The following is a 20,344-nucleotide window of genomic DNA, read 5'->3' on the forward strand; positions in this document are numbered from 1 at the left end:
AAAGTAGGGCACATGAGTAAATGTAGATATATGCATGCTATAATATTACACAGAAATCAAAATGGGCTGGGCACACTAGCTCACATCTATAATACAGTACTTTGGGAGGCCTCGACGGGCAGATCACTTGAGGCCAGGAGTTCAAGACCAGCCTGGATAACATGGCAAAACCATGTCTCTACAAAAAAAAAAAAAAAAAAAGCACACAAAAATTAGCCGAGAATGGTGGCACACGCCTATAGTCCCAGCTACACGGGGGGCTGAGATGGGAAGATCGCTTGAGCCTGGGAGTGGAGGCTGCAATGAGCCGTGACTGCACCAATGTACTCTAGCCTCTAGCCTCAGCAACAGAGCAAGACCTCATCTCAAAAAAACTAAAAATAAAAATAAAAATAAAAAATAAAAAGGAATGAACTACAGCTACATCATGCGACATGGACAAATCTCAATACAATGTTGAGGAAATGAAGTCAGGCATAAAAGAATCCATACTGAATGAATCTATCTGTATGAAGTTCCAAAACGAGCAAATGGGAATAGAGGTCAGGACAATGGTTACCAGGGAGAAAGTCTACCAGGGGGCTTCCTGGTTGCTATTATGTTTTAGTTTCTTTTTCTTTCTTTTTTTTTTTTTTTCTGAGATGGAGTTTTGCTCTTATTGCCCAGGCTGGAGTACAGTAGTGTGATCTTGGCTTATTGCAACCTCTGCCTCCCAGATTCAAATGATTCTCCTGCCTCAGCCTCCCAGGTAGCTGAGATGACAGGCATGCGGCACCACATGCAGCTAATTTTGTAGAAACAGGGTTTCGCCATGTTGTTCAGGCTGGTCTCGAACTCCTAACCTCAGGTGATCCACCCGCCTCAGCCTCCCAAAGTGCTGGGATTACAGGCATGAGCCACCATGCCTGGCCTAGTTCTTGACTGAGCTGATGTTATCCAAGTGGGCTGACTGTGATAACTCATCCACTGTGATTTATGCCCTTCTCAATCAAATGACCTCCCTCTCCTTCCCTTTTCCTCCCTCTTAAAACCGTAGGAACATTCATAAAGCCTTAAAGTCTAAATCAAGTTTTTGAGACTTACACAGGAAAAAATAGGTACAGTATAAGACATTCTAAATTTAGCTCAATATTCTTAACATGCAGGAACAACTCTACGGGGAAATCCCTTCACCCTCCAATGTTCAACTCAGCAGCATTTTAAACTCTGTTCACAAAAATAAAGACCTGCTTATTGTGTCATCAAAAAGGTATGCATGTAATCCATCTCAAGAAGAGGCTTACCTGCACAGTGCCTAGGGTTTACTGCAGTGACAAAGTCACTTTATGTCTTGACCGAAAATAGCCTGAGACTGGGTAAAAACTGGGCATTCTCTGCAGTGGTTCCTAAGAGAAATCAGGGTTCCTGTGTGATTAAATGTCCTTATCCGCATGGGTAGACTTAACTTCCAACAGTCGTACAGAAGACAACAGAGTTCCGGGTAATATGGCCCATATATCGGAGGTTAAAAGCTGATGCCCATGGTGCTCGTGAGCAAAAATACACGTTTAGCCGGGCGGGGGAACTGTAATCCCAGCACTTTGGGAGGCCAAAGCAGGAGGATCACTTGAGGCCAGGAGTTTGCGACTAGCCTAGCCAACATAATGAAACCTTGTCTCTATTAATACAAAAATTAGCTGGGCACAGTGGTGTGTGCCTGTAGTCCCAGCTGCTCGGGAGGTTGAGGCACAAGAATCGTTTGAACCCTGAAGGCAGAGGATGCAGTGAGCTGAGATCATGCCACTGCACTCCAGCCTGGGCAACAGACCAAGACTGTATCTTAAAAAAAAAAAAAAAAAAAAAAAAAAGCACATTTTGCCCCTTGTCCAGGGTAGAAAGAATTCTAGTGCTTCTTACAACTGCCAAAGCCAAAGCCTGAATGAGCTCTACAACTCTCTGGAAGTTTCTGAGGGGCACAGTCACTCCGAAAGATACAAATCCTGGGACTCTGAACTAGCTTCGCTTGACAGCCCCTTCATTTGGTTAAATTTCAAAAATATCTTGGGCTCATCTCAAGGTTACTTCGTTCAAACGTTCTCTGATTTCTACTTCCTCTCTGTTGCATCCTTTGTCTTCTACACCCTTAGGACATTATTCCTTTCCTACTTGTCCTTTACTCAAGTTGTCTTTATCCTCTTAGCTATACAATGATTTAATTCAGTACAAAGAACATCATTTTTCTACCTATCACTGATTCCCCAGGGCAAGGCACTATGTCTGTGCACAGTGAGTGAGTGATGCTCTTTTTTGTTATTTTGGTTTTTCCTTTTTTGAGACAGGGTCTTGCTCTGTCACCCAGGCTGGAGTGCAGTGGCGTGATCTTAGCTCATTGTAGCCTCTACCTCCTGGGTTCAAGATCCTCCCACCTTATCCTACTGAGTAGCTGGGACTACAGACATGGGCCACCATCCCGGCAATCTATTAGTAGTAGTAGTAGGAGGAGGAGGAGGAGGAGGAGCAGGAGTAGTAGAAGATTTATTATTAATGAAACAAGGTCTCCCTATGTTTCCTAGGCTGGTCTCAAACTCCTGGACTCAAGTAATCCTCCCATCTCAGCCTCCCAAAGTGCTGGAATTTCAGGTATAAGGCACCACGCCCATCCTAATGTCTTAATGGACAAATGAATAAATTCTCTTTTTTTTTTTTTTTGAGACAGAGTTTTGCTGTGTCGCCCAGCTGGAGTGCAGTGGCACGAACTCAGCTCACTGCAAGCTCTGCCTCCCGGGTTCACGCCATTCTCCTGCCTTAGCCTCCCGAGTAGCTGGGACTACAGGCACCCCGCCCGCTATCACACCCGACTAATGTTTTTGTATTTTTTAGTAGAGACGGGGTTTCACTGTGTTAGCCAGGATGGTCTCAATCTCCTGACCTCATGATGCGCCCACCTCGGCCTCCCAAAGTGCTGGGATTACAGGCATGAGCCACTGCACCCAGCCAATAAATTCTCTTTTAATACTAGGAACAACAGAGACAAGCATCTTTCTGTTCGTGTCAAACCAAAGACTGCAGCTCTGTATGTTTCAGGAGTGATTTAAACTTGCCAGATGAGCTTTTAGCCAGTCAAACTGATTTTCCTTTGAGCCTGGATTCCTCATGTGGAAAAGCTCCCAGAAAAGCTTGACTAGATAAGAAAAAAGTGATGTCTAGACAATTCTGCTTTAGCCTTCTGCTGGGAAAACCTCCAGCTGTTTCACTGAACCTCATACAACCAAGTCATAGTTCACATTTCACAGATTCCTCACCAGGGTTTTGACATCTTGGGGGGAAAGAACTGAAGAAGGGTGGGCAGACATCTGACTATAGAGTGATTTCTAATAAAGCAATAAGTACAAACAATTCCAAGAAAACTAGGATGTCACTAGTACCTGTGGTCAACAAACAAAAAGGATGTCTGTCCTATGGAAGGACACTGAAGAGGTGAAAAAGTGCCTAATCCTAATTTAATTATAATATTTTTTCCTATAATCAGAGAGGAGAAAGTCACCTAGGCTTGAAGCCAAAATTATAAATCTCATTGTCCACACAAATTGCACAAGATTTCCCTTGAGCAGACTGCAGGGAGGTGGGCTCTTGTTACCCTTCCTTCCTTTCAACTCTTCCATTTCTGTCTGTAATTTCCCCTCAATTGTTTCCATATAATTTCACCATCCTTGCTCCTATATGGCCACAAAGAAAAGAAATCCTCAGAAATGAGTTGAAATACCCCAGTTAAATAGATTCCTTCCTTGTCTATTAACAAGACATCACTCTTTTTTTTTTTTTTTTTTTTGAGACGGAGTCATGCTCTGTCGCCCAGGCTGGAGTGCAGTGGCCAGATCTCAGCTCACTGCAAGCTCCGCCTCCCGGGTTCACGCCATTCTCCTGCCTCAGCCTCCCAAGTAGCTGGGACTACAGGCGCCCGCCACTAATAACTTTCTGTACCTTGGCTCTAAGCTATAAGTTCATCTGTCTTTTCTATGCTATAGGCAATACAGAGCATGAGCCAGCCTGAAATGGCAGGCCTGCAAATATTGATATGCCAAATGAAAAATAAGTAAACTTGCTTTCAACTAACATGAAATCCCAGAATAACCTTTGAATTTCCATGACACCATTCATCTAGGGGTAAGAGGGGAAGGCAGAAGGGGGCATTCCTGTGTCCATCTGGTGTACCCCTGCAACAGGCTATTCCCACTTACTGCAATGCATTAAAGGTAGGACAAACAGCCAGGAAACGAACTGGTCTCTGTCCAGTCAAAGAATTAGTCAACACAAACCTAAGAAATAAGTCACCTTGAGCTTGGTACTACTAATCCATAATGCATTTCCCCTCACCTCTTTGAATTCATTCAGTTATTCATCCCCTCCCTTCCTAGGTTGTCCAGTCAAAGAATTAGTTAACACAAATCTAGAGAAGTAAGTCACCTTGAGCTTGGTACTACTTATCCATAATGCACTTCCCCTCACCTCTCTGAATTCATTCAGTTATTCATCCCCTCCCTTCCTAGGTGGTAACTACAACTGTTATTTTCAACTCCAGTTCTTTATGCAACATCGAACATGCATAACTGAACTGTACACTGTTAACTGGATAGATGATCAGTATAATAAAGAGTCCTCATGTGAGTTAAGGAAAATATGTAAAAACCCCCCAAAAATCCACTGAAAAATCATTGGTGCATTCAACATAGGAAGACCCTTAAGTACACGACATGCGGGGTATCTTAGAAAATAATACTAAAATGAAGCCCGCTTGGAGAAACTAATGATTTATTTTTAAAGGTCTAGTGAGTGCCTAGATAGTGCCTTACCAAGGCATTCTGCAGAAAACAGGATTCCTTGCATTCAACGCAGTCAGGAGGTGAACTGGTATCACAGAACCACATCCATTTGTGTCATTTTACACGTTTCAAGACACAAACTTTCCAATAAAGACAGATTCCATTCCTCTTCCCCCTGACCTTCCTGTCAGGCTTCCCTTAATAAAGTTTCTGCCAGATAAACATCATGAATGTTCCATTGTGCTGAGAAGAAAGAAATTTACAGCAAATTGCTTGGTTAGAGCTAAAAGTCTGGGAGCCACCTGAGCAAATCAGCTAAGTGCTTTGGAAAAAGCTACTTCCAAATTGGGACAGTTTCCATGAAGTGACTGGGCACAGCCTTCATGAAGAGGTGGTTTGTCTCCTCCTATCTTTGTCATATCAGTAGTTTCAAGACAAGAAGAAAGCATATTTGGACTGTTTGTTCTCATGGACATTACTCTGAATTGTAGTTTTCAAGTGTACTACAGTTCCTCCACACACAATGAACGTACTTTCCAACTTGGTTATTTAGGAAGATCAGCTTTGTTACATCAAAACGTCCGTTAGAAAGTCATGACACAGGCCAGGTGTGGTGGTTCACTCCTGTAATCCCAGCACTTTGGGAGGCCGAGGTGGGTGGACTGCTTGAGGTCAGGAGTTCAATACCAGCCTGGCCAACATGGTGAAACTCCGTATCTACTAAAAACGCTGGGTGTGGTGGCGCACGTCTGTAATCCCAGCTACTCAGGAGGTTGAGACATGAGAATCACTTGAACACAGGAGGCGGAGGTTACCGTGAGCAGAGATCATGCTACTACATTCCAGCTTGGGCAACAGAGCAAGACTCTGTCTCAAAAAAAAAAAAAAAAAAAAAAAAAGAAGAAGAAGAGAAAAAAGAAAAGAAAAGGAAAAGAAAGTCACAGCAAAATGAGCAGAGAAATTAGGTTTTATCTCAAGAGTCGGTAAAAAAAAAAAAAAAAAACAGGAAAAAAAAGTTAAAACAAGATGAGTTTTTTTTGTAAACATTGCATATAAAACAATGAAGTAATTTGTTCAGAGAATTCTGCTGTTAAAATAATGACAATCTGGCCAGGCACAGTGGCTCACGTCTGTAATCCTAGCAGCTTGGGAGGCCAAGGCAGACGGATTGCCTGAGCTCAAGAGTTTGAGAACAGCCTGGCCAACACAGTGAAATCCCTCTCTAATAAAAAAAAAAAAAAAAAAAAATTAGCTGGGAGTGGCGTTTGTAGTTCCAGCTACTCGGGAGGCTGAAGCAGGCGAATTGCTTGAACCCAGGAAGTGGAGGTTGCAGTGAGTCGAGATCACACCACTGCACTCCAGCCTGGTCAACAGAGCGAGACTCTGTCTCCAAAAAAAAAAAAAAAAAATTGTAGCTCGGCCAGGTGCAGTGGCTCATGCCTGTAATCCCACCACTTTGGGAGGCCAAGGTGGGTGGATGACGAGGTCAAGAGATCCAGACCATCCTGGCCAACATGGTGAAACCCCTTCTCTACTAAAAACAGAAAAATTAGCTGGGCATGGTGGCACACGCCTACAGTCCCAGCTACTCAGGAGGCTGAGGCAGGAGAATCACTTGAACCCAGGGGGCGGAGATTGCAGTAAGCCAAGATCGCGCCACTGTACTCCAGCCTGGGTGACAAAGTGAGACTCAGTTTCTAAACAAATAAATAAATAAAATGACAATCTAATGTAGTATGGGCAGTTTGTAACTTTTCAATAGTAATTCTTACATGATTCTAAAAGGGCCCTACGCCAACTCCTTTAATATGCACTATTTTACTTGAAATCACACAACACTCCCAAAACAGGAGAAAAACTTCATAAAGGCAGAGAGCTTTGCTTGTTTTATACACTTATTTATCTCAAGATTTGGTACAATACCAGGGATAGAGTGGTACTTAATGATATCTGTGGACTGAAGGTCAATACTTTTTCATATGTTAGACAAATATATCTCATAATGATTAAGAAAGTTGTCTGCGACCACAAGGCTGGGAAATGACTAAGCCAAGCTTCCAATGAAGGGCAGTGAGTCAGATTCCTGAGTCCTGCCAGGACTAGACTCTGTGAGCCTAGTCCATCTAATAAAATTGTTAAGGGTGTTAACATTAATCTTTACTGCATCACATTTCTGCAAGGAAGCTTTGAGCCACCATCCTGAAGACTGAGAAACCAACACAATTTTAACCCATTAAGCATAGCAACTGCCCTGCCCTGTCTTTCAATATCCTGTCCCTGTCTCATTCACAGTGTACCTCTGCCGCCAGTAATTACCTTAGCGTCAGAGATCCACAAACAAAAAGAATATTAAGACTTGAAAGAAGCCAAACCACTCACCTGCTGAAGTATGGCAGCCCTAAATATCAAAATCAGGCCCTACAAAGGAGAAAGAAAGGTCATCTGAGATCACCTTGACACTCCAAACAGGGACTTACATCTATGGGTCAGAGAGTGAATGAATCAGAGAGAGAAGAACTCTTCATAGCACAGGGCGTGAGTCACTGGTTCCTTCCTTACAGAGACAGAAAGAAAGGTATATCCTTTTATATATCTTGGGGGTGGTAGGGGGGACCACCATCTCTTTCATTTGCTCCCACTCTCATAGCTCCATGAATTGTCCACAAATTATCACTGGTGAGTATGTGATTCTCTTTTCAAGACAGGGCTCTCGCCCTTAACTTCCACGCCTCTCCAAACTTCAGGTTGTTTAGCACTAACTCCACTCAGACTTTTTGAGCAGCTGCACACCTTTGTCTCCCTGACCAGAATCCCTAAAAATAATGCAAATCCTCAAGTGTATCCTGGGTTCACTTTCAGGGGACTCCCTGAGGATGCCCCGTTTTTATGTTCATCAGCCTTAGGAAGCCACCCCCAAGTCCAACAGATACACAGTCCCCTTTTTGTGGATGACCAGGCCACACAAGAAATGGAAAGAATTTCAATAAGAAACTCTTCTGGAAACTATATGCATATGCATATCTACTTCTAGGTGCTGATGATACCAAGGACTCTTTCATAAAGACAAGCACATTGGCCAAAGCCCCAAGGCATAATTAGCCTTGCTCTAAAACTTTCCTAAGTGGTCAGAATCTACTGCATATATTTGTCTTAGCCAAGAAACGGATGTAGAGTATAAATGACTTTCCACTGAGTACCTTCAAAACAGATGCAACTATCTGTTAAATGTTCCATCTGCCCAGAGCATCCATTATCAATGGAGACCAGACATACAAACTCTGAGGATCATTTAATTCAGTGTTCAAAAGAACTTCCATCATTTGCATCCCAGCCTCATGACTTTTGCCACATATGGGTACCACTTCTACTATTCCACTTTAGCCTTTTTAAAACCACTTTCTTTTCACGTAATTAAATATATTTTAAATGGAACCTTTATATCACCTCTAGGAATAGACATGCAGAACCAGCCGCCGTAAAAATAAAGTAACTAAAAGAAAATACAATGAAAGCAAAATCTTGCCATTAAAAGGTATGGTCTCTCAATTAGGAAGGAAAATTAGCAAATGTTAAGGGGTGCTGAAGTCATATTAACACCTAATAGAGACTTATTTGATGTAATCTCAAGAACTGAGAAAGGATTAATGGGAGAGGAGGAAAGGAATAAATTTGAACTGAAGCAGGAATTCAAGTGAGAAGACAAAATCTGAGGGCTGTCTCACCCTGGTTTTGGTTTTTTTGTTTTGTTTTGGTTTGGTTTTGGTTTTGTTTGTTTGTTTTTGAGATGGAGTCTCACTCTGTCGCCCAGCCTGGAGTGCAGTGGCTCACTGCAACATCCGTCTCCCAAGTTCAAGCAATATTCCTGCTTCAGACTGCCTAGTAGCTGGGATTACAGGAATGCGCCACCATGCCCAGCTAATATTTTGTATTTTTAAGAGACAGGGTTTGCCAGGTTGGCCAGGCTGATCTTGAACTCTGACCTCAAGTGAGCTGCCTGCCTCCGCCTCCCAAAGTGCTGGGATTACAGACGTGAGCCACCACGCCCCACCACTCATCCTCCTCTTTATACTGCTTACTATGGGCTGCTTCTCAGAGACAGAAGATGGTATCAATGTCACAACCTAGTGTAAATGACCAACTGGAGTGTGGCTTCTCCTCAAAACTTCCATGTATAAGATAGCATCAGTAGTATACTTATTTCTATTTTCTAACCTTCTTCCCACAAAATATTTTGGACAGCAAACTAAGAGTAATTTGCTAGCATCTCAGAATCTAAACAGGTGACCAATGACGGCACTGCCAAAACACCCCATGGTAATTCCTATTCAGCTAAGTCAGTTAGAGCCCATACAGCAAAAGCTCTCTGAATCGGAAATACTAATGGAAGGGAGAGTATTTTACCAAGCTCCATATAAGAGCAAGGTGTCCTCTCTTCTGCACGACTGACTTTTCAATAGCTAAAAGTTGCACCAAAATAATAATAATAAATAATAATTAGGTGCATCTACCTATTTGTTTTATTCAGTCACAGAAATCTCTGCCACCTTACAGAATCCTGAAATTTCTGCATCTTGTGACTGACAAAAAGAGAAAGAACAACTATTGCGAGGCTGAGGCAGGAGGAGTTGCTTGAGCCTAGAAGTTCAAGGGCAACACTGCACTCCAGGATAGGTAGGCGGTGGTGGGAGGCGGGGAGAGTGGAGGACGTGGCCAAAGCCTAGAGATTATAGCCATTGAAATAAAATAGATTTGTGATCAAACCCCATTGCTGCTAATTACAAGGCATCAGCTTGCTCATCTGCAAGTGAGGATAATCTGCTTAAGGTGGTTTTGAAGATGAAATGAAGCAGTGTACATAAAATGTCTGGCACAGTACCAGGCACACAGTTGCTTCTCCCTAAAATCCACGAAACCTATTAGTTTTTTTAATCCATGAAATGAACATTACTTTAGCAGTTACTCTCTTTCATATACCAAATGTTTAATATACAGTAACCTTTGTTTTAAATGCCATACATGTATTAATACATTTAATCTCACAAAACTCTATGAAGTTGGCACTATCATGATTTCCATTATACAGATGACAACACTGAGGCACAAAGAGGCTCAGCAACATGCCCAGAGTCACAGGGTTAGTGGACAGTAGAGCCAGGATTCAAACCCAGGCAATCTGGCACCATAGCACATATTCCTAACTACCCATACCATGGTGCCTTTGAAATGCTGGAGAAACATCACTGAAAAAGCCCAAAAAGGTAGACAGTGACAGACAGATGGACAGCTATGTGATAAAACAGCACAGTAAAATGTCAGTGGCAGAATCTAAGTAGCGGACATACAGTTGTTTGCTACAAAATTCTTTCAACATTGCTGTATGTTTACAATTTTTCGTAAGAAAACATTGGGAAGACAGCAAGGAAAAGCCCAGAATGTCATTTTCTCCTCAAAAATGGAAGCGTACTGAAAAAAAGGGTTAGGCCAATAATGTCACGGTGAAAGGATTTCCCCACCCCCACCTGCCTCCCCTCCAAAAAGTATCCCAGTTAAACTCTATAGGCCACAGATTCAAGTTATAGGTTGCCCCAACCGGGGCCAATGGCTGAGAAAGAGAGAGAAGCAGATGGGCTGTAAAACTGGGTCCTCTGCCAGTTAAGCTACAGAAACCATCTCCCAATTGAAAGTGTTAATGGAAATGCCAGGCCAAAGCAGTCGACAGGAAACATTTCTTGACACTGTACATGCAAACAGATATGGCTTCTCCTACAAAGACAAAGAATGCAGTGGTCCAACCAGGCCTGTCTTTAAGCACTGGCAAGCACCCAAGGCAAGTTAACAGATTTCAACTTCTCAGGCTCTATAGATGAGTACCAGCTCTTAAAGGCCTCCCAGGGGATGGAAGGGAAGGAAGAGTGAGGAAGGGGATTTCATCCAGGTGAAGCTGAGCCAGCGATTAAAGGGGAGAAGGGGTGAGTCTGCAGCGGCACTGCCCCCCCACCAGGAGTCAAGGAGGAAACTGACGCAGTGCTCTCAAAGGAGACAGGTTGTGTCTTTCACAAACGCTCCTATGACTGGTGCTGTATGGAATGTAATGAGATAAACCCTTGAACTGAAAGCCTGACAGTTTCTAGACTAGGTCTAAGGGAAGCAAGTAAGTTGGAGAGAGAAGTGGAAAGAAAAATACGGTAAGAAAGGGGATTAAATTTTAGGCATGTTCATATACAGTTGGCAAAGTGAAAAATGATGCATCTTTTTGAAAGGGCAATTTGGCAATATCTAACAGAAACATGAAATGTGTCCACCTTTTGAACTAGAAAAGTCCACTACTGGGATTTTCTTTTACAAATACAATTATATGTGCACAAAGATCAAAATGCAAGGATATATTACTCATTCCAGCATTATTTGCAAAAACAAAAGGCTGGAAAGAACCTTAATGCTCATTAGCAGAGGACTGGCTAAATGAATTACATACGGAACACTGATTCAAAGGTAAACTCCAAGTCACTGAAAAGAATGGAATCCATCTTGGTGCTGATGGAAAAAGAGCTCTAAAATGGAGCTGTAAACATGAAGTGGAAAAAAGGAGAAGAAAGTCATATACACGTATCATTTTTAAAATAAGGTGTGTGTGTGTGTATGCATGCACATTCGCTATGTAATATATACAGGCTATAATTTTTAAAGGACAGTGAGAGAAAGGAGGGGAAAAAGTATACTTGTATATGTGTAAACAATTCTAGAACAAGAACCTGGAGGACATCAGACACTTTTCACTCTATCCTCTTTTTTATACTGATTGAATTTTTTAATTCTACAATTTTCTCACTTTAAATTTAAATATATACAAATATTCTACATCAGACCATTTAAAATAACCTTTTATTCATAGGAAATATAACGGTTTGTTTGAAATTTAGTCATAACATCCCTGTAAGTTTGATGCAATTAAATGCTAATCTTGTGCTAAACATTTGATGAGACTACCTTAAATCCAAGGTAGTCAGAGAGCATATTCGCAGACCAAGTTTTACATGGGATACAATTAAAAGAAGGACCTGCAACATAATTTGCTATATCAGGAACATTTAGCAAAAGACTAACACCCAGCTCAAAGTAATTCAACAGAAAGAGTAAAGTTATTATCACACTGAGGTCCTTCACAGAACCCAAGGGAAGAACTGAGGCTGGCCTGGAGAACAAGGGAGGAGAAGACTTGAACACTGTGGGGAGTCTCTCCCCATCTTCATGGCTTCATCTCCTCTCACTGTACAGTAGCTTCTTCCACATGCCACAAAACATTGCTCTCACAGTTCCTAGCCGTTATCTACAACCATTTCACCGGGAGCGGAGGTATTTCTCAAGCTTGGAATTACTGGCATTTTGGCTGGTACGGTTCTGTGTTAGGGACTGGAGGTGGCTGTCCTGTGCATTGTAGAATGTTTATCAGTATCCCTCTCCTCCACTCTCCCTCCTCCTAGTTGCAGTAACCAAAAATATCTCCAGATATTGCTAAGTGCTCCCTATGGGGATAAAATTGCCACTGACCTGGGAGAAACTGAACTGCTTGCTCATTCACCTTCCTAAGTGCTGAGGAAGGACTCTAACTGCCTAGCTTTTGGCTCAAATGTAGCTGAATATCTACAGCACGCTTGCACTCACAAGGTGACTTTCATAAGCTTATGGTTTAAGGAGACAGTTGTTGCTCTTTACTACTGCTATAGGGCTTTCCCTAAACCCTCTAAGTCAGTGCTGTCCAACAGAACTCTCTGCAAGAATATATCCATCATGTGCTGTCCAAAACAGCAGCCACTAGCCATGTGTGGCAATTAAGCACCTGAAATACAGCTCCTATTATCGAAGAACTGCATTTTAAAAATTTGTATTTGACTTTCATTAATTCAATTTAAATAGGCACATGTAACCCTCAACCACCTAATAGAAAAGCACAGCTCTAAGTGCTGAGAGCATTCGAGCTCCTTTAGAACAGTTGCCAGCATACAGTGGGGGCTTAATAAGTATTTGTTGAATAAAGGAATGAATGTGATTGCGCTCAGGGTCTTGGTTGGTGAAAATCATTAATCCAACTCAGATGGTTCCACCCATAGGATAAATGGGAATCAGTGACAAAGGATCAGAAACAGAAGCAACTCACTGTCCATCAACAGATGAATGAATGAACAAAACGAGGTGCACACACATGGTAGAATATTTATTAAGCTCTAAAAAAGAAGACTATTTTGACATATGCTACAATGTGAATGACCTTGAAGACATTTTCTAAGTGAACTATGCTGATGACAAATGGACAAATATTGTATGAGTCCACGTATATGAGGTACCAAGAATAATTAAATTCATAGAGCTAGAGAGTACAATGGTGGTTGCCAGGGGTTGGGGCCACCAGGAAGAGGGGACTTAATATGTAATAGATAAAGACTTTCAGTTTGGGAAGATGAAAAAGTTGTGGAGAGGAATGGTAGTGATGGCTGCACAACAATGTAAACATAACTAATGCCACAGAAGTGTACACACAAAAGTGGCAAAAATGGTAAATTTTATGTGAGGTATACTTTACAGTTTTATTAAAAAAAAAAAAAAAAAGAATCAGGAAAGCTTAATAGGGTATGGTGGACTGAACCATTGCTCACAATTCTTTACAGCATCCCTATACTCCAGAAATAAATGGAACAAATCTGAACCCAACCCTACACTCTGGAGCTGACATCAGCCAACCCACACCCTAAGTAAAGCCACCCTACAAAGCTGTGACTGAGAGAATGAGATCCTTATTGTTGTAGGTTATGGGTTCCAGGGAAATTTGTTACACAGCATGTTTATAGCAAGAGTCAGATACATTAAGTCTCACTGGTCATGTTTGCCACCAAGAGAACATTCAAAGAATAATGAATACTTGCCACAGTGTGGTTAAGGATCAGCTGCATTCTAAAACTACAGATAGATCAGTTTAAAATAAATAAACAAATAGGCCGGGCGCAGTGCCTCATGCCTGTAATCCCAGCACTTTGGGAGGCTGAGGTGGGTGGATCACAGGGTCAAGAGATTGAGACCATCCTGGCCAACATGGTAAAACCCTGTCTCTACTAAAAACATAAAAATTAGCCAGGCGTGGTGGTGCACACCTGTAGTCCCAGCTACTCGGGAGGCTGAGGCAGGAGAATGACTTGAACCCAGGAGGCGGAGGTTACAGTTAACCAAAATCATGCCACTGCACTCCGGCCTGGCGACAGAGCGAGACTCTGTCTCAAACATAAATAAATAAAACCATGAACTATGAAATTCAATGAATCATTATTTAAAAGGCCCACTAAGCCTCAGATCCTTGAAGAAGGTGGGTCCAATGTAGAACTGTGCTTCATTCCTTAAGGGTCTATGGCTTATGGTCTTAAATGATGTTGAGCCTGAAGAAAACAAACCCTGGCACCTCTCATAACTCATTATCATCTCTGGAGACCATCTGATTCTAAAGAGATGCAATTTGAAATGCTCCCTGAAGCACTTCAGGCCTCAGCATTCTTGTTAAATTTCCCCTTTCAGCTGTCCCTGGCAGTCACTCCGAGCTGGCAGCCAACATACTCTACTGTCTGCAGCCCTCCACCCTGAAAAGAAATAAAATCTACATCCAAGTCAAGCACATATTTTCATGCAACTCAAAGAAACCAAACCGTGAACAACCTGAGGGCTCACAGGAGCCCTGTTATCATCGACAAAGACTCATGAAGCAGACTCGGGCACATCATCACTTCCACAAGACACAGAAGCCTTCCTACATCTCGCTGGGAGAAGCCCTCCCAGCCTCCTGCCTGATACACTTCCCTGGACTTCAACCAGCTCTACTTCCCTCCACCTCTGTACCAGTGGCCAAGGACCAGAACTAGTTAAGATTTTTATTTTTCCTAAGGAGCAAACTTCTTACGCTGCTTCACCCCAAGAACTCAATAGAGTTTCCTCTTGGGCACACGTAATAATGATGTTGTACCTCAGCAAGAAGGAGCAGATGATAAAAATCCAAAGGCAAATAGGACAAGCTCTTAGCCAGGGACGAGAGAGCTAGCAAAGGGGAACAGACTACTCTAGGAAATAAGAAACGAGGTGCTCGGGCAAGGCTTGCTCAGGCCCACCTTTCTCCAGCCTGGCAGCCTAACTGGTCCCTAATTCTGCCACCTCACATTGCAAAGCAGTTCTTATCTCTCATTTGAAAAACTGACAGAGACAGAGGACAGCAGACAGGAAGTCCGCACACACTAGCAGCAGAAAAGAAGGTGAAGGAGAGAAGACCATGGAAAGAGGTTTATGACGCAAAGCCATTGTTGTTAATTCAAATTGTTAACTATTGCGAGAAAGGAGCAGAGAATATGTTTTAGAAAACATTCAGCAGAAGAAATTTTGCTGCTTAACTGACTACGTCTTGGTAATTTTAAATATTTTCTGATGCAGTCAGGTTCCTATGTCTAAGACATACACGCCTGTGGCATACACATGCTTCTTTCTTTATTTAAATAATAATAAATTAATTAATTAGGTATTCCTTTTAACTTTGTTTCTATTACGTAAACTTCTTCTGGGCAGTAGACACTGCATGATCTTCCCATTTCGCTTCCTAACTTTTATTTGCAGTTTCTAGTCAGTCCAAAATATCATGTATTTTTGCCAGAATCATTATGATCATTATGATTCCCCCAAAGGGTTAGGACTGGGTGAGATCAGCTGCTAACAATAAGAATAATGATGAACAACAACAAGGGGAAAAATATCAAGAGAAGCCCAGTCAGATACGCAGCTATTCAACGTCAACATTTATTAGACACATATACGCATACACTTAATCCTCAGAAAAACACAAAAACATGTTTGTTTTATTCTTATTTTATATAGGGAAAATAAGCTCAAATGAGTTCCGGCAACTTGACCAAAGTTAAACATATGAAAGACAGCGGTGCCCCTACGAAAGCCAGAGCCAATCAATCAAGTCTTGTTCTCCAACCCACTTCACTAGTATACTACCCCCCCACCCCCGGTGGGTACCAACTACACTTTTATGAAGATTAAAAATAAGGCAGCCTAGGTGTGGTGGCGCACACCTGTAGTCCCAGCTACTTGGGAGGCTGAGATGGGATGATCACTTGGGCCCAGGAGTTGGAGGCTGCAGTGAGCTATGATCATGCCACTACACTCCAGCTGGGTGACACAGTGAGACCCTGTCTCAAAAAATAATAAAACAAAATAAAAGGCAATTTGTTCTCCTCTCAGCAGAACAGGTGCCCCCTGTTCTCACTCATCTCAGCCCCCTTTCCTAACAGTAATCAAAATGTTATGAGATAAAGTAAATTTGTGTTAAGTTCTCTAATCTGGTATTTTCTATTCTTTTTTCTTCATCTTCAGTACCTTTGTAAGGGAAGTAGAAAAAATTTCCTTTGGGTTGTACAGCATTTAATAAGATTTAATAAGATATACCATTTAAAGTTCTGACAATTGCAGCTCCCATGATACTCTGATACAAATTTGGCCAAACCACACTTAAGGGCTCTGTGTACACACGTAAGTGAATGTCTCCTAGCCAAACTATATACTCCCGAAGCATGGTACTGCATGTCGGTACACAGCCATATATAAACATATGCACAACAGAGCAGCTAAGAGTTTGAGATCTGCATTTGAAATTCACCTCCAATTCTTACTGATTTTTGGACTTCGTTCCTAATTAACTATTCTAAATCTTAGTTTCATTATCCATAAAATAGGGATAATACTTACAATTCCTTGTGAGGATTAGTAAAAGAAATGTACATAAATTGCTTAGCACAGAGTATGGCATAGAGAAAGCACTCTATCAATATTATTATTTATTTGGCTCAAGTCTCATTTTCTTTCTTAAATTCCTTAGTACCTTTTTGTTTTCAGAAAAATTCATATAATCAGGGAAAAAAATGTAAACAGTGAAGACAAATAATCCACTTAAAGTATTACATAATTTATAAATGCTGATGCCATAAAATATGCTTTGCATTAATTTCATCTAAAATTCAGTTTTCTAATATAGATCAAATATAGTTTAAATGGATGTTGATTGTTTCTTTTTTAGAATTAGCATGAGGAATATAAAAAAGGAAAGGTACAGAAAAATAAAATCTTTCTTAGATATTTACTTCTAGAATTCAAATTTAATACTAGGAAAGTGACAAAGTAGAATTCAACTATTGTTTTGCTGAAGACAACTAGATATTTTGCTCCTTCGAAGCATGGATTGTGGCAATCACCTCAGCATCCTAATCATCAAGTACTGTTCCTGGGATATAGTAGGCCGTCAAACATTTGTTGAAAGCATAAAGAGTGAGCAAATGGGAGAGCGGGAGGGATGAAGGGAGGGAGGGAGGAATGGATGTGTGGATGGGTGGGTGGATGGGTGGATGGGTAGGTGGATGGGTGGGTGGATGGGTGGATGTGTGGGTGGGTGGATGGGTGGATGGATGGATGAACCAACCTTATGATGCCAGTTTGCATCAGTTATTTATTGCTGTGTAACAAGTAACCCCAGTCTTATTGGCTTCAAACAATAAGCATTTATTATCTGACAGTTTCTGTGGGTCAGGAATCCAAGAGTGGCCTAGCTGGGTGGTTCTGGCTCACGATCTCTCACACCTCTGCAAAGTGTTAGTGGGTCTGCAGTCATCTACAGCTTGACTGGTCCAGAGGATACTCTTCCAAGCTCATTCACATGCCTGTCAGCAGGGGGCTTCAGTTCCTCACTGTGTGTGCCTCTCCACAGTACTGATCGCAGCATAGCTTCGCCCAGAGCAAGAGATCCAAGAGAGAGGATAGAAAGGATGACTAGGACAGAAGGTGGACTTTTATAACCTCATCCTGGAAGTGACACGCCGGCATTAGGCTATTGGTCACGTACACCTGGGAACAGACTGCACAAAGGTGTGAATACCAGGAGGCAGGGATCATTGGAGGACATCATAGAGGCTGTGGAGTTTGAAATAATCAAATCTTCTAAATCGCAAAGCCAGTAACAAATTAACATAGTACCATAGGCAGGGTTATTTTTGTACAGCTGCAAAAATGTATTCAAATCATTCATATTATGTTGCAAAGATTAAAAGGGAAATAGCTATTTAAAAAAAAAAAAAAAAAAAAAAACAGTAAAAATCCATGAGAAATGTCAACTTGGATTTTCTTCCTAACCCAAAAATGATTGAAATGTTCTTCCTCCCCAACTTTCAACTCATGGCAATAGTTAGTTTCATTCTAAAAATTCAGGACTTGACTCAGCAAACACATCAGTGCCAAGAAAGCAAATTTCCAAAATTATGTCTGTCTCTTTATGGAGCACAGGCCAATCTTAAAGGAAAAAGAGTTTAGATCACAAAATGATCTGTCATTTCTAGCCCTCATACCAGAATATTGAAATGGTGGGGTCTTCAACATTTTACGTAAGGCATAAAATATAAAAAAATACTTTCTAGAATGCCTTATTACCCAAGTCTGAACTGAAAGATGGTTTTTAGGCCAGGCACAGTGGCTCAAGCCTGTAATCCCAGCACACTGGAAAGCACAGGTGGGAGGATCGTTTGAGACCAGCCTGGGCAACATGGCAAAATCCCCTCCCTACCAAAAATACAAAAATTAGACAGTCTCACAACCCAGTCTCAAAATAATAAATAGATAAAAATTAAAAATAAAATAAGAAAGATGATTTTTGCATCACCAAATATTTGCACTGATTTCTCTCTCGTTTTTCCTTTGGAATGAAATGTTACTCAGACTTGGACTAAGATTAAGTCATAACTGACAGCTGTTGACTCTCTCAAGCTCTTCTCTGACCGTATCAAGCCTGAGTATCCTCATTTTGCACATTGTTCCTTATGTAAGATGCTTCTGAGGGATGGTGGCAGTGGCTGACATGTATACAAAATACTTCAAATTATATTTTTGAGCTGGAAATTAAAGAGAAACAAATGTCAGGCTGAAGTCAGTTGCCACTGAATGATGGAGAACCACCATTCCAAAGGACAGTCTTTATTTATGGCTTCATCCTAGCTTGATGACTTCAAAGTTGCCTTTGCAAGTGTTTCATCCCAGTTCTACTCTGAATGCCAAGAAGCCAGGAACATTTGGTGAACTCGGCTATGTCTCTTCGCACCGGTGGTGACTTTTTGCTGCTCCTCCCTAGACAACCCCTATGTGACATAAGATAATATTGTAAAAGTTATAAGATATTCACGAATTAAGCAAACCATCGCCAACGCCTTAAATGATGTAATTACTTGTATGCAACCATTTTTTAAACAGAGTGGGATGAGGGATGCTAAGATGTAGGCCAACAAAATTTATTTAAAAGATCTTTCTTGGGCCAGGCATGGTGGCTCACGCCTGTAATCCCAGCACTGTGGGAGACAGAGGAGGGTGACTCACTTGAGGACAAGAGTTTGAGACCAGCCTGGCCAACATGGCGAAACCCTGTCTCTACTAAAAATACAAAAAATTAGCCAGGTGTGGTGGCGCGCTCCTGTAATCCCAGTTACTCTGGCGGCTGCGGCACAAGAATCACTTGAACCCGGGAGGCAGAGGCTGCAGTGAGCAAGATGGTACCACTGCACTTCAGCCTGGGTGACAGACTGGGACTCTGTCTTAAAAAAAAAAAAAAAAGACCTTTCTCACTAATGAGTTTATTGATGGTTAAAAAATGTTTTGATCATGTTCTGGAGTTAATTACCCTCGCATTGACTTTGAACCAAACTCAATTACATACATGAATTAATCAAAACACCCTTAGCTTAAAGCACAGGTAAACCATGAAGAAGCCTTAAAAGTTGTGCTGTGTCATTGTATATTACCAGAAGCTTTATTACCTGCCCTAATTCAAATTACATGCTTTCACACTTGCTTTATTCAAAAGGTACAACAGGTAGAAGGCATCCTCAAATGACATCTTCATTCTCAGTGGTGCCTCTTACAGGTATTTTCAAGCAGAAATTGTGTGCATATTATAAGTTAACAAGAAATGGAAACCATTTCAGCAGGTAATCTTTCAAATCCCAATTCCAGGAAACCAAAGTGCCAATTAAAGCACCCTGGGCTTTTTAGTGATGCTCAATACCTATTTATAAATGATGGTGATGTTATAGGGTTTCTTTCCATCTAATTTGTGCTTTAGGCATCTTAGCATTGGAAAGGAGACCATAGGTCATCATGGAGTCTAATCCTTTGGCCCCACCACCATCCCGCAGTGGCATATGTGAAAGGTTGTCAACATCATCATTTTGTTGTTACTGTCACCCACAACCTACGAGGACTCCACCTGACTTCATCCTGAAAACACACTTAGGTACAGGTAAGTATGCTTTCAGTGTCCCAGAACAGCCTATACGAAACGAGATAATGCCACTGCTCAGCTGGACCTGCCACCCTTACAATAAAATCCAAACTTGGCCAGGTGCGGTGGCTCATGCCTGTAATTCCAGCACTTTGGGAGGCCAAGGCGGGTAGATCACCTGAGGTCACGGGTAGATCACCTGAGG

The 20,344-nt window shown here is 41.7% G+C and overlaps 1 protein-coding gene across 24 annotated transcripts in view; it reads right to left on the bottom strand.

The window, feature by feature from the left end:
- Window positions 1–20,344, bottom strand: part of LOC105483536 (membrane associated guanylate kinase, WW and PDZ domain containing 1) — a 677,852-nt gene that overhangs the window by 595,183 nt on the left and 62,325 nt on the right. The gene's annotated exons all lie outside the window — the stretch shown is intronic.

The sequence above is a fragment of the Macaca nemestrina genome, chromosome 2 (genome assembly GCF_043159975.1).
Source record: "Macaca nemestrina isolate mMacNem1 chromosome 2, mMacNem.hap1, whole genome shotgun sequence".
Lineage (NCBI taxonomy): Eukaryota > Metazoa > Chordata > Mammalia > Primates > Cercopithecidae > Macaca > Macaca nemestrina.